This window comes from Arachis hypogaea, chromosome 15 (genome assembly GCF_003086295.3).
Source record: "Arachis hypogaea cultivar Tifrunner chromosome 15, arahy.Tifrunner.gnm2.J5K5, whole genome shotgun sequence".
Lineage (NCBI taxonomy): Eukaryota > Viridiplantae > Streptophyta > Magnoliopsida > Fabales > Fabaceae > Arachis > Arachis hypogaea.
Window position 1 is genome coordinate 31,960,354 of NC_092050.1, and position 15,710 is coordinate 31,976,063.

The 15,710-nt window shown below is 38.1% G+C and overlaps 2 non-coding genes across 2 annotated transcripts; both read right to left on the reverse strand.

The window, feature by feature from the left end:
* Positions 1–5,387: 5,387 nt before the first annotated feature.
* Positions 5,388–5,495, reverse strand: LOC112752579 (small nucleolar RNA R71). The gene has a single exon (XR_003177010.1). It is a non-coding gene; the product is annotated as a small nucleolar RNA R71 (small nucleolar RNA).
* Positions 5,496–14,334: 8,839 nt separating this feature from the next.
* Positions 14,335–14,442, reverse strand: LOC112753633 (small nucleolar RNA R71). Its single transcript, XR_003178009.1, has one exon. It is a non-coding gene; the product is annotated as a small nucleolar RNA R71 (small nucleolar RNA).
* Positions 14,443–15,710: the final 1,268 nt, after the last annotated feature.

Sequence of the window (15,710 nt, forward strand, 5' to 3'; positions counted from 1 at the left end):
CTTTTTGGCATTGTTTTTACATAGTTTTTAGTATGATTTAGTTAGTTTTATTATATTTTTATTAGTTTTTAAATAAAAATCACATTTCTGGACTTTACTATGAGTTTGTGTATTTTTCTGTGATTTCAGGTAATTTCTGGCTGAAATTGAGGGACCTGAGCAAAAATCTGATTCAGGCTGAAAAAGGACTGCAGATGTTGTTGGATTCTGACCTCTCTGCACTCAAAGTGGATTTTCTGGAGCTACAGAACTCCAAATGGCACGCTCTCAATTGCGTTGGAAAGTAGACATCCAGGGCTTTCCAGCAATATATAATAGTCTTTACTTTGCCCGAGTTTAGATGACCAAACTGGCGTTCAACACCAGTTCCATACTGCATTCTAGAGTTAAACGCCAGAAACAGGTTGCAAAGTGGAGTTAAACGCCAGAAATAGGTTACAAACTGGCGTTCAACTCCAAGATAAGCCTCTACACGTGTAAAGCTCAATGCTCAGCCCAAGCACACACCAAGTGGGCCCCGAAAGTGAATTTCTGCATCATTTACTTATCTCTGTAAACCCTAGTAACTAGTTTAGCATAAATAGGACTTTTTACTATTGTATTTACATCTTTTGGAACATCTTTTGAACATATTTTGATCATTTTTAGATCTCTAGACCTCCATGGGAGGCTGGCCACTCTTCCATGTCTACCCTATTATCACTTATGTATTTTCAACGGTAGAGTTTCTACACACCATAGATTAAGGTGTGGAGCTCTGCTGTTCCCCATGAATTAATACAAAGTACTATTGTTTTTCTATTCAATTCAAGCTTATTTCGATTCTAAGATATTCATTCGAACCTCAATAAGAATGTGATGATCGTGACAGTCATCATCATTCCCAACCCATGAACGTGTGCCTGACAACCACTTCCGTTTTACCTTAGATTGAATGAGTATCTCTGGGATTCCTTAATCAGAGTCTTCGTGGTATAAGTTAGAATCCATGGACGGCCATTCTTGAGATCCGGAAAGTCTAAACCTTGTCTGTGGTATTTCGAGTAGGATTTGGGAAGGGATGGCTGCGACGAGCTTCAAACTCGCGAGTGCTGGGCGTAGTGACAGACGCAAAAGGATCAATGGATCCTATTCCAGTATGATCGAGAACCGACAGATGATTAGCCATGCAGTGACAGCTTATTGGACCATTTTCACTGAGAGGACAGGATGTAGCCATTGACAACGATGATGCCTAACATACAGCTTGCCATAGAAAGGAGTATGAATGATTGGATGAAGACAATAGGAAAGCAGAGGTTCAGAAGGAACAAGCATCTTTATACGCTTATCTGAAATTCTCACCAATGAATTACATAAGTATCTCTATCTTTAATTTACGTTTTATTTATCTTTTAATTATTAAATCTCCATAATCAATTGAATCTGCCTGACTGAGATTTACAAGATGACCATAGCTTGCTTCAAGCCGACAATCTCCGTGGGATCGACCCTTACTCATGTAAGGTTTATTACTTGGACGACTGATGAGCGGATAATTTATATGCTTTTTGGCATTGTTTTTAGTATGTTTTCAGTAGGAACTAGTTACTTTTAGGGATGTTTTTATTAGTTTTTATGTTAAATTCACATTTTTGGACTTTACTATGAGTCTGTGTGTTTTTCTGTGATTTCAGGTATTCTCTGGCTGAAATTGAGGGACTTGAGCAAAAATCAGATTCAAAGGTTGAAGAAGGACTGCTGATGCTGTTGGATTCTGACCTCCCTGCACTCAAAGTGGATTTTTTGGAGCTACAGAACTCAAAATGGCGCGCTTCCAATTGCGTTCGAAAGTAGACATCCAGAGCTTTCCAGCAATATATAATAGTCCATACTTTGGCCGAGTTTAGACAACATAAAAGGGCGTTGAACGCCAGTTCTACGCTGCAGTCTGGAGTTAAACGCCAGAAACACGTCACGAACCAGAGTTGAACGCCAAAAACACGTTACAACTTGGCGTTCAACTCCAAAAGAAGCCTCTGCACGTGGAAAGCTAAAGCTCAGCCCAAGCACACACCAAGTGGGCCCCGGAAGTGGATTTATGCATCAATTACTTACTTCTGTAAACCCTAGTAGCTAGTTTAGTATAAATAGGACTTTTTACTATTGTATTAGACATCTTTTGATCATTTTTAGATCTCTAGACCTCCATGGGAGGCTGGCCACTCGGCCATGCTTACCCTGTGTTCACTTATGTATTTTTCAACGGTAGAGTTTCTACACTCCATAGATTAAGGTGTGGAGCTCTGCTGTTCCTCATGAATTAATGCAAAGTACTACTGTTTTTCTATTCAATTCAACTTATTCCGCTTCTAAGATATTCATTCGCACTTTAATATGAATGTGATGAACGTGACAATCATCATCATTCCCCCACGAACGTGTGCCTGACAACCACTTCCGTTCCACCTTAGATTGAATGAGCATCTCTTGGATCTCTTAATCAGAATCTTCGTGGTACAAGCTAGATTGATGGCGGCATTCATGAGAGTCCGGAAAGTCTAAACCTTGTCTGTGGTATTCCGAGTAGGACTCTGGGATTGAATGACTGTGACGAACTTCAAACTCGCGAGTGCTGGGCGTAGTGACAGATGCAAAAGGAGGGTGAATCCTATTCCAGTATGATCAAGAACCTCAGATGATTAGCCGTGATGTGACAGAGCATTTGGACCATTTTCACAAGAGGATGGGATCCAGCCATTGACCACGGTGATGCCTCCGGATGATTAGCCATGCAGTGACAGCGCATCGGACCATTTTCACAGAGAGGATGAAAAGTAGCCATTGACAATGGTGATGTCCTTACATAAAGCCAGCCATGGAAAGGAGTAGGACTGATTGGATGAAGACAGCGGGAAAGCAGAGAGTCAGAGGAACGAAAGCATCTCTATACGCTTATCTAAAATTCTCACCAATGATATACATAAGTATTTCTATCTTTATTTTCTGTTTATTTACTATTATTTTCGAAAACTCCATAACCATTTAATATCCGCCTGACTGAGATTTACAAGGTGACCATAGCTTGCTTCAAGCCGACAATCTCCGTGGGATCGACCCTTACTCACGTAAGGTTTATTACTTGGACGACCCAGTGCACTTGCGGGTTAGTTGTATCGAAGTTGTGAATGAAAAATGATTTATTAAGACGTGCGTACAGAGTTTTTGGCGCCGTTGCCAGGGATTGTTCGAGTTTGGACAACTGACGGTTCATCATGTTGCTTAGATTAGGTAATTTTCTTTTTGTTTTATTTTCAAAAATTTTTCAAAAAAAAAATTTCAAAAATCTTTCAAAAATTTCTCATCTGTTTTCGAAAATTATTCTAAAATTTTTAAGAATGAATTCTAGTGTTTCATGAAGCATGTTGAAGCCTGACTGGCTGTAAAGCCATGTCTAAATTCATTTGGACTGAGGCTTCCAACCCAACATTATCAAGAGCAAGCTAGTTGTTGCTAATCCACCTGCTGTTGTTCCTGATCCACCTGATATACATGCTAAAGCTTGGCTGGCTATTAAGCCATGCCTAACCCTCAGATTGGAGCTTTAGACTAAGAGTACAAGATTCCTAGAATTCATATTAAAAATTTTGGAATCCTTATCTTTCTTTTTCACAAATAAATTTCAAAAAGTACCAAAAAAAAAATTTTAATTAGAAAATTATTAAAAAATCAAAAATATTTTGTGTTTCTTGTTTGAATCTTGAGTCAATTTTTAAGTTTGGTGTCAATTGCATACTCATCTTGCATTTTTCGAAAATTGCATTCATGCATTGCATTCATCATGATCTTCAAGTTGTTCTTGATAAACCTTCTTGATTGATCTTCATATTATATTGTTTTGTGTTGTATGGTGTTTTTCATATGCATTCTTGAATTCTTAGTGTCTAAGCATTAAAGATTCCTAAGTTTGGTGTCTTGCATGTTTTCTTTGCATCAAAAATTTTTCAAAAAATAAGTTCTTGGTGTTCATCTTGATCTTCAAAGTGTTCTTGGTGTTCATCTTGACATTCATAGCATTCTTGCATGCATTCATTGTTTTGATCTAAAAATTTTCATGCATTGCATCATTTTCATATTTTTCTCTCTCATCATAAAAATTGAAAAATAAAAAAAAATATCTTTCCCTCTTTTCTCTCATAAAATTCGAAAATTTGAGTTGACTTTTTCAAAAATTTTAAAAATCTAGTTGTTTCTTATGAGTCAAATCAAATTTTCAATTTAAAAATCTTATCTTTTTCAAATCTTTTTCAAAAATCATATCTTTTCCATTTTTTTATTATTTTCGAAAATTTCAAAAATCTTTTTCAAAAACTAATTTCAATCATATCTTTTCAAAAATATCTTCTTATCTTATCTTTTTCAAAAATTTGATTTTAAAATATCTTTTCTAACTTCTTATCTTCTTATCTTTTCAAAAATTGATTTTTAAAATTTGTTTCAACTAACTAACTAACTCTCTCTCTCTAATTTTCGAAAATATCTCCCTCTTTTTCAAAAATCCTTTTTAATTAACTAATTGTTTCAAAATTCAATTTTAATTTATTTATTCTTTTAATTTTCGAAAATCACTAACCATTTTTCAAAAATAATTTTCGAAAATTCTCTCTCTCTTTCATCCTCTTCTATTTATTTATTTATTTACTAACATCTCTTCCTCACTCACCAAAAATCCGAACCTCCTCTCTCTCTCTGAGTTCAGATTTTCTCTTCTTCTTTTCTTCTACTCTTCTTTTCTTCCACTCACCTAAGGGAACCTCTATACTTGGGCAAAAAGGATCCCTATTATTATTATTTTTCTGTTCCCTCTTTTTCATATGAGCATGAGCAAGGACAAGAATATTCTTGTTGAAGCAGATCCAGAACCTGAAAGGACTCTGAAGAGGAAACTAAGAGAAGCTAAATTACAACAATCAAGCAAGCACCTTTCAGAAATTTTCGAACAAGAAGAGGAGATGGCAGCCAAAAATAATAATAATGCAAGGAGAATGCTTGGTGACTTCACTGCACCTAATTCCAATTTACATGGAAGAAGCATCTCAATTCCTGCCATTGGAGCAAACAATTTTGAGCTGAAACCTCAATTAGTTTCTCTGATGCAGCAAAACTGCAAGTTTCATGGACTTCCATCTGAAGATTCTTTTCAGTTCTTAACTGAATTTTTGCAGATCTGTGATACTGTTAAGACTAATGGAGTAGATCCTGAAGTCTACAGGCTCATGCTTTTCTCTTTTGCTGTGAGAGACAGAGCTAGAATATGGTTGGACTCTCAACCTAAGGATAGCCTGAACTCTTGGGATAAGCTGGTCAAGGCTTTCTTAGCCAAGTTCTTTCCTCCTCAAAAGCTGAGTAAGCTTAGAGTGGATGTTCAAACTTTCAGACAGAAAGAAGGTGAATCCCTCTATGAAGCTTGGGAGAGATACAAGGAACTGACCAAAAAGTGTCCTTCTGACATGCTTTCAGAATGGACCATCCTGGATATATTCTATGATGGTCTGTCTGAATTAACTAAGATGTCATTGGATACCTCTGCAGGTGGATCCATTCACCTAAAGAAAACGCCTGCAGAAGCTCAAGAACTCATTGACATGGTTGCTAATAACCAGTACACTTCTGAGAGGAATCCTGTGAGTAATGGGACACCTCAGAAGAAAGGAGTTCTTGAAATTGATACTCTGAATACCATATTGGCTCAGAATAAAATATTGACTCAGCAAGTCAATATGATTTCTCAGAGTCTGAATGGAATGCTAGCTGCATCCAACAGTACTCAAGAGGCATCTTCTGAAGAAGAAGCTTATGATCCTGAGAACCCTGCAATAGCAGAGGTGAATTACATGGGTGAACCATATGGAAACACCTATAATCCCTCATGGAGAAATCACCCAAATCTCTCATGGAAGGATCAATAAAAGCCTCAACAAGGCTTTAATAATGGTGGAAGAAATAGGTTTAACAATAGTAAACCTTTTCCATCATCCACTCAGCAACAGACAGAGAACTCTGAACAAAATACCTCTAATTTAGCAAACTTAGTCTCTGATCTATCTAAGGCCACTGTAAGTTTCATGAATAAAACAAGGTCCTCAATTAGAAATTTAGAAGTACAAGTGGGCCAGCTGAGTAAAAGGATCACTGAAATCCCTCCTAGTACTCTCCTAAGCAATACAGAAGAAAATCCAAAAGGAGAGTGCAAGGCTATTGATATAACCATCATGGCCGAATCCAAAGAGGAAGGGGAGGACATGAATCCCAAAGAGGAAGACATCCTGGGATGTCCAGTGATCAATAAGGAGTTTCCCTTTGAGGAACCAAAGGAATCTGAGACTCATCTAGAGACCATAGAGATTCCATTGAACCTCCTTATGCCCTTCATGAGCTCTGATGAGTATTCCTCTTCTGAAGAGAATGAGGATGTTACTGAAGAGCAAGTTACCAAGTTCTTTGGTGCAATCATGAAGCTGAATGCCAATTTATTTGGTAATGAGACTTGGAGAGATGAACCCCTCCTGTTCACCAATGAACTGGATGCATTGGATCAACTGAGATTGCTTCAGAAGAAACAGTATCCTGGAAAGTTCCTGATACCTTGTACCATAGGCACCATGACCTTTGAGAAGGCTCTATGTGACCTGGGGTCAGGAATAAACCTCATGCCACTCTCTGTAATGGAGAAACTGGGAATCTTTGAGGTACAAGCTGCTAAAATCTCATTAGAGATGGCAGACAATTCCAGAAAATAGGCTTATGGACAAGTAGAGGACATGTTAGTAAAGGTTGAAGGCCTTTACATCCCTGCTGATTTCATAATCCTAGATACTGGGAAGGATGAGGATGAATCCATCATCCTTGGAAGACCCTTCCTAGCCACAGCAAGAGTTGTGATTGATGTTAACAGAGGTGAACAAGTCCTTCAATTGAATGAGGACTGCCTTGTGTTTACAACTCAAGGTTATCCTTCTGTAAACATGGAAAAGAGGCACAGTAAGCTTCTCTCAAAACAGAGTCATACAGAGCCCCCACAGTCAAACTCTAAGTTTGGTGTTGGGAGGCCACAACCAAACTCTAATTTTGGTGTTGAACTCCCATATCCAAACTCTAAGTTTGGTGTTGGAGAGTCTCAACAATGCTCTGAACATCTGTGAGGCTCCATGAGAGCCCACTGTCAAGCTATTGACATTAAAAAAAACGCTTGTTGGGAGGCAACCCAATTTTTATTTAATTATATTTTTATTAGTTATATGTCTTTATAGGTTCATGATCATGTGGAGTCACAAAATAAATATAAAAATTGAAAACGGAATCAAAAACAGCAGAAGAAAAATCACACCCTGGAGGAGGATCTTACTGGCGTTTAAACGCCAGTAAGGAGCATCTGGCTGGCGTTCAATGCCAGAACAGAGCATGGATCTGGCGTTGAACGCCAGAAACAAGCAGCATCCTGGCGTCCAGACGCCAGAAAGGCACAGTGAAGAAGAGCTGGCGCTGAACGCCAGAAACAAGCATCTAGCTGGCGTTCAACGCCAGAAATATGCTGCATCTGGGTGCTGAACGCCTAGAACAAGCATCAATTCGGCGTTTAAACGCCAGAATTGCATGCAAAGGCATTTTACATGCCTAATGGGTGCAGGGATGCAATTCCTTGGCACCTCAAGATCTGTGGATCCCACAGGATCATCTCAGCATCTGTAGACCCCACAGGATCCCTACCTACCACCACTCACTCTCTTCCCTCTTCTCAATGTTCATCATCTCTTCCCAATAAACACTCTTCCCCAAAACCCTTCACCAATCACCTTAATCTCTCTTCCCTATCACCACTTCACCACTCACATCCATCCACTCTTCCCCATAAACCTACCTCATAAACCCCACCTACCTTCAAAATTCAAAATCAATTTCCCACCCAAAACCCACCCTTATGGCCGAACCTTACCCCTCCTCCCTTCCCTATATATAGCCCTCTATTCTTCCTCATTTTCACACAACACAACCCTCTCTTCCCCTTCTTGGCCGAATACACCTCTCCCTCCTCCCCTCCATATTTTCTTCTTCTTCTTCTACTATTCTTTCTTCTTTTGCTCGAGGGCGAGCAATATTCTAAGTTTGGTGTGGTAAAAGCATAGCTTTTTTTTTTCCATTACCATTGATGGCACCTAAGACCGGAGAATCCTCTAGAAAAGGAAAAGGAAAGACAAAAGCTTCCACCTCCGAGTCATGGGAGATGGAAAGATTCATCTCCAAAGCTCATCAAGACCACTTCTATGATGTTGTAGCCAAGAAGAAGGTGATCCCCGAGGTCCCTTTCAAGCTCAAGAGAAATGAGTATCCAGAGATCCGACATGAAATCCAAAGAAGAGGTTGGGAAGTTTTAACAAACCCCATCCAACAAGTCGGCATCCTAATGGTTCAAGAGTTCTATGCCAATGCATGCATCACTAGGAACCATGATCAAAGTAAGAACCCGAACCCAAAGAATTATATCACCATGGTTCGGGGGAAATACTTAGATTTTAGTCCGGAAAATGTGAGGTTGGCGTTTAACTTGCCCATGATGCAAGGAGATGCACGCCCCTACACTAGAAGGGTCAACTTTAATCAAAGGTTGGACCAAGTCCTCATGGACATATGTATGGAAGGAGCTCAATGGAAGATTGACTCCAAAGGCAAGCCGGTTCAACTAAGAAGACTGGACCTCAAGCCTGTAGCTAGAGGATGTTTAGAGTTCATACAACGCTCCATCATCCCCACTAGCAACCGATCCGAAGTTACTGTGGATCGGGCCATCATGATTCATAGCATCATGATTGGAGAGGAAGTAGAAGTTCATGAAGTCATCTCCCTTGAACTCTACAAAATAGCCGAAAAGTCCTCCCCCATGGCAAGGCTAGCTTTCCCTCATCTTATTTGCCATCTATGTTACTCAGCTGGAGCTTTCATAGAAGGAGACATTCCCATTGAGGAAGAGAAGCCCATCACTAAGAAAAGGATGGAGCAAGCAAGAGAGCCCATTCATGGATCTCAAGAAACGCATGAAGCTCATCACTATGAGATCCCGGAGATGCCTCAAATGCATCTTCCTCCACAAAACTATTGGGAGCAAATCAACACCTCCCTAGGAGAATTAAGTTCCAACATGGGACAACTAAGGGTGGAACATCAAGAGCACTCCATCATCCTTCATAAAATTAGAGAAGATCAAAAAGTAATGAGGGAGGAGCAACAAAGACAAGGAAGAGACATAGAAGAGCTCAAGGACATCATTGGTTCCTCAAGAAGGAAATGCCACCATCACTAAGGTGGACTCATTCCTTGTTCTTAAATTCTCTGTTTTTTGTTTTCTCTATGTTAAGTACTTATCTATGTTTGTGTCTTATTACATGATCATTAGTAGTTAGTAACTTTGTCCTAAAGTTATGAATGTCCTATGAATCCATCACCTCTCTTAAATGAAAAATATTTTAATTCAAAAGAACAAGAAGTACATGAGTTTCGAATTTATCCTTGAACTTAGTTAAATTATGTTGATGTGGTGACAATGCTTCTTGTTTTCTGAATGAATGCTTGAACAGTGCATATGTCTTTTGAAGTTGCTGTTTAAGAATGTTAAATATGTTGGCTCTTGAAAGAATGATGACAAGGAGACATGTTATTTGATAATTTGAAAAATCATAAAAATGATTCTTGAAGCAAGAAAAAGCAGTGAATAAAAAAGCTTGCAGAAAAAAATAGAAAAAAAAAAAGAAAAATAGCGAAAAAAATATAGAAAAAGAAAAAGCAAGCAGAAAAAGCCAAAAGCTCTTAAAACCAAAAGGCAAGAGCAAAAATCCAATAACCCTTAAAACCAAGAGGCAAGGGTAAACAAAAAGGATCCCAAGGCTTTGAGCATCAGTGGATAGGAGGGCCTAAAGGAATAAAATCCTGGCCTAAGCGGCTAAACCAAGCTGTCCCTAACCATGTGCTTGTGGCGTGAAGGTGTCAAGTGAAAACTTGAGACTGAGCGCTTAAAGTCAAGGTCCAAAGCAAAAAAAAAAAGAGTGTGCTTAAGAACCCTGGACACCTCTAATTGGGGACTTTAGCAAAGCTGAGTCACAATCTGAAAAGGTTCACCCAATTATGTGTCTGTGGCATTTATGTATCCGGTGGTAATACTGGAAAACAAAGTGCTTAGGGCCACGGCCAAGACTCATAAAGTAGTTGTGTTCAAGAATCAACATACTGAACTAGGAGAATCAATAACACTATCTGAACTCTGAGTTCCTATAGATGCCAATCATTCTGAACTTCAATGGATAAAGTGAGATGCCAAAACTATTCAAGAGGCAAAAAGCTACAAGTCCCGCTCATCTGATCGGAGCTATGTTTCATTGATAGTTTGGAATTTATAGTATATTCTCTTCTTTTTATCCTATTTGATATTCAGTTGCTTGGGAACAAGCAACAATTTAAGTTTGGTGTTGTGATGAGCAGATAATTTATACGCTTTTTGGCATTATTTTTAGTATGTTTTTAGTAGGATCTAGTTACTTTTAGGGATGTTTTTATTAGTTTTTATGTTAAATTCACATTTTTAGACTTTACTATGAGTCTGTGTGTTTTTTTATAATTTCAGGTATTTTCTGGCTGAAATTGAGGCACTTGAGCAAAAATCAGATTCAGAGGTTGAAGAAGGACTGCTGATGCTGTTGGATTCTGACCTCCCTGCACTCAAAGTGGATTTTTTGGAGCTACAGACTTCAAAATGGCGCGCTTCTAATTGCGTTAGAAAGTAGACATCCAGAGCTTTCCAGAAATATATAATAGTGTATACTTTGGTCAAGTTTAGATGACGCAAAAAGGCGTTAAACGCCAGTTCTACGCTGCAGTCTGGAGTTAAACGCCAGAAACACGTCACGAACCAGAGTTGAACGCCAAAAACACGTTACAACTTGGCGTTCAACTCCAAAAGAAGCCTCTGCACGTGGAAAGCTAAAGCTCAGCCCAAGCACACACCAAGTGGGCCCCGGAAGTGGATTTATGCATCAATTACTTACTTTTGTAAACCCTAGTAGCTAGTTTAGTATAAATAGGACTTTTTACTATTGTATTAGACATCTTTTGATCATTTTTAGATCTCTAGACCTCCATGGGAGGCTGGCCACTCGGCCATGCTTACCCTGTGTTCACTTATGTATTTTTCAACGGTAGAGTTTCTACACTCCATAGATTAAGGTGTGGAGCTCTGCTGTTCCTCATGAATTAATGCAAAGTACTACTGTTTTTCTATTCAATTCAACTTATTCCGCTTCTAAGATATTCATTCGCACTTCAATATGAATGTGATGAATGTGACAATCATCATCATTCCCCCACGAACGTGTGCCTGACAACCACTTCCGTTCCACCTTAGATTGAATGAGCATCTCTTGGATCTCTTAATCAGAATCTTTGTGGTATAAGCTAGATTGATGGCAGCATTCATGAGAGTCCGAAAAGTCTAAACCTTGTCTGTGGTATTCCGAGTAGGACTCTGGGATTGAATGGCTGTGACGAACTTCAAACTCGCGAGTGCTGGGCGTAGTGACAGACGCAAAAGGAGGGTGAATCCTATTCCAGTATGATCGAGAACCTCAGATGATTAGCCGTGCTGTGACAGAGCATTTGGACCATTTTGACAAGAGGATGGGATCCAGCCATTGACCACGGTGATGCCTCCAGATGATTAGCCATGCAGTGACAGCGCATCGGACCATTTTCACAGAGAGGATGAAAAGTAGCCATTGACAATGGTGATGTCCTTACATAAAGCCAGCCATGGAAAGGAGTAGGACTGATTGGATGAAGACAGCGGGAAAGCAGAGAGTCAGAGGAACGAAAGCATCTCTATACGCTTATCTGAAATTCTCACCAATGATATACATAAGTATTTCTATCTTTATTTTCTGTTTATTTACTATTATTTTCGAAAACTCCATAACCATTTAATATCCGCCTGACTGAGATTTACAAGGTGACCATAGCTTGCTTCAAGCCGACAATCTCCGTGGGATCGACCCTTACTCACGTAAGGTTTATTACTTGGACGACTCAGTGCACTTGCTGGTTAGTTGTATCAAAGTTGTGAATGAAAAACGATTTATTAAGACGTGCGTACAGAGTTTTTGGCGCCGTTGCCTGAGATCACAATTTCGTGCACCAACGACCCAGTGCACTTGCTGGTTAGTTGTGCGAAGTTGTGACAAAGAACTAAGATTATGAACGTGCGTACTAAGTTTTTAGCGCCGTTACTAAGGAATGAACCGTCACGATTTCTGCGCACCAAGTTTATGGCGCCATTGCTGGGGAAGGAATGATCACGATTTCGCACATCAAGTTTTTTATGTTTCTTGTTTGAGTCTAGAGTCAAGTTTTAAGTTTGGTGTCAATTGCATCTTTTTAATTTTCTAAAAAATTATTTTCGAAAATTTCATACATTGCATTCTTCATGATCTTCAAGTTGTTCTTGGCCAGTCTTCTTGTTTGATCTTCATATTTTCTTGTTTTGTTTCTTTTCTTGTTTTTCATATGCATTCTTGAATTATTAATGTCTAAAGAATAAAAATCCTTAAGTTTGGTGTCTTGCATGTTTTTCTTTTCATGAAAATTTTCAAAAATAAGTCTTGATGTTCATCTTGATCTTCAAAGTGTTCTTGGTGTTCATCTTAACATTCATAGTGTTCTTGTATTCATTAGTTGTTTTGATTCATAATTTTTATGTTTTGTGTCAATTTTATGTTTTTCTCTCACATCATAAAAAAATTCAAAAATCAAAAAAATATCTTTCCCTTTTTTTTTCTCATCAAATTCGAAAATTTGAGTTGACTTTTTCAAAAATTTTTAAAATCTAGTTGTTTTTATGAGTTAAATCAAATTTTCAATCTAAAAATTCTATCTTTTTCAAATCTTTTTCAAAAATCAAATCTTTTTCATTTTTCTTTTATGATTCTCGAAAATTTCAAAAATTATTTTCAAAATATTTTTCTTATTTTTATTTCATATTTTCGAAATTAATACTAAACATTAATGTGATTGATTCAAAAAGTTTTTAAGTTTGTTACTTGCCTAGTAAGAAAAGTTCAATCTTTAAATTTTAAATCATATCTTTTTAGTTTCTTGTTAGTCAAGTAATCAAATTTAATTTTCAAAATCAAATCTTTTTAAATTCGTTTTTCAAATCTTTTTCAAATTAAGTTTCAATCATATCTTTTTCAAAATTAATTTCAAAATCTTTTCTAACTTCCTATCTTTTCAAAATTTAATCTTTCTTATCTTTTTGTTTCAATCATATCTTTTTCAATTTCAATCATATCTTTTTCAAAAATAAATTTCAAATCTTTTTCAATCATATCTTTTTGTTTCAATCATATCTTTTTCAAAACTACCTAACAAACTCTCTCTCTAATTTTCGAAAATTTCTTCCCTCTTTTTCAAAATTTCATTTTAATTAACTAATTGTTTTAATTTTAATTTAATTTTAATTGTTAATGTTCGAATTTTAAATTTAATTTTAAAATAATTTTATTTTTAATTTTCGAATTCCTTCCTTATCTCTCATCTCCTTCTATTTATTTATTCATCTACTAACACTTCTCCTCACCCAAAAAAATTCGAACCCCTTCTTCTCCTCTGAGTTTGAATTCTTCTCTTCTTCATTCTTTTTCTTCTTTTCTTCTACTCACACAAGGGAACCTCTATACTGTGGTAAAAAGGATCCCTGTTATTATTTTCTGTTCCCTTCTTTTTCATATGAGCAGGAGCAAGGACAAGAACATTCTTGTTGAAGCTGATCCCGAACCTGAAAGGACTCTAAAGAGGAAACTAAGAGAAGCTAAAATACAACAATCCAGAGACAACCTTATAGAAATTTTCGAAAAGGAAGAAGAGATGGCAGCAGAAAATAATAATAATGCAAGGAGGATACTTGGTGACTTCACTGCACCTAATTCCAATTTACATGGAAGAAGCATCTCAATCCCTGCCATTGGAGCAAACAATTTTGAGCTTAAACCTCAATTAGTTTCTCTGATGCAACAGAACTGCAAGTTTAATGGACTTCCATCTGAAGATCCTTTTCAGTTCTTAACTGAATTCTTACAGATCTGTGATACTGTTAAGACCAATGGGGTTGATCCCGAGGTCTACAGGCTTATGTTTTTCCCGTTTGCTGTAAGAGACAGAGCTAGAATATGGTTGGACTCTCAACCTAAGGATAGCCTGAACTCTTGGGATAAGCTGGTCAAGGCTTTCTTAGACAAGTTCTTTCCTCCTCAAAAGCTTAGTAAGCTTAGAGTGGATGTCCAAACCTTCAAACAGAAGGAAGGTGAATCCCTCTATGAAGCTTGGGAGAGATATAAGGAACTGACCAAAAAGTGTCCTTCTGACATGCTTTTAGAATGGACCTTCCTGGATATATTCTATGATGGTCTGTCTAAATTAGCTAAGATGTCGTTGGATACTTCTGCAGGTGGATCCATTCACCTAAAGAAAACGCTTGCAGAAGCTCAAGAACTCATTGACATGGTTGCTAATAACCAGTTCATGTACACTTCTGAGAGGAATTCTGTGAGTAATGGGACGCCTCAGAAGAAGGGAGTTCTTGAAATTGATACTCTAAATGTCATATTGGCTCAGAACAAAATATTGACTCAGCAAGTCAATATGATTTCTCAGAGTCTGAATGGAATGCAAGCTGCATCCAACAGTACTCAAGAGGCATCTTCTGAAGAAGAAGCTTATGATCCTGAGAACCCTGCAATAGCAGAGGTGAATTACATGGGTGAACCCTATGGAAACACCTATAACCCCTCATGGAGAAATCACCCAAATCTCTCATGGAAGGATCAACAAAAGCCTCAACAAAGCTTTAACAATGGTGGAAGAAATAGGTTTAGCAATAGTAAGCCTTTTCCATCATCCACTCAGCAAAAGACAAAGAGTTCTGAGCAGACCCCATCTAGCTTGGCAAACATAGTCTCCGATCTATCTAAGGCCACTCTAAGTTTCATGAATGAAACAAGGTCCTCCATTAGAAATTTGGAAGCACAAGTAGGCCAGCTGAGTAAAAGGATCATTGAAACCCTCCTAGTACTCTCCCAAGCAATACAGAAGAGAATCCAAAAGGAGAGTGCAAGGCCATTGAATTGATTACCATGGCCGAACCTGTAAGGGAGGGAGAGGACGTGAATCCCAGTGAGGAAGACCTCCTGGGACGTCCAGAGATCAATAAGGAGTTTCCCTCTGAGGAACCAAAGGACTCTGAGGCTCATCTGGAGACCATAGAGATTCCATTAAACCTCCTTATGCCATTCATGAGCTCTGATGAATATTCTTTTTCTGAAGATAATGAGGATGTTACTGAAGAGCAAGTTACCAAGTACCTTGGTGCAATCATGAAGCTGAATGCCAAATTATTTGGTAATGAGACTTGGGAAGATGAACCTCCCTTGCTCATCAATGAACTGAGTGATCTGGATCAACTGACATTGCCTCAGAAGAAACAGGATCCTGGAAAGTTCTTAATACCTTGTACCATAGGCACCATGGCCTTTGAGAAAGCTCTATGTGACCTTGGGTCAGGGATTAACCTCATGCCACTCTCTGTAATGGAGAAATTGGGATGCCACTCTCTGTAATGGAGAAATTGGGAATCTTTGAGG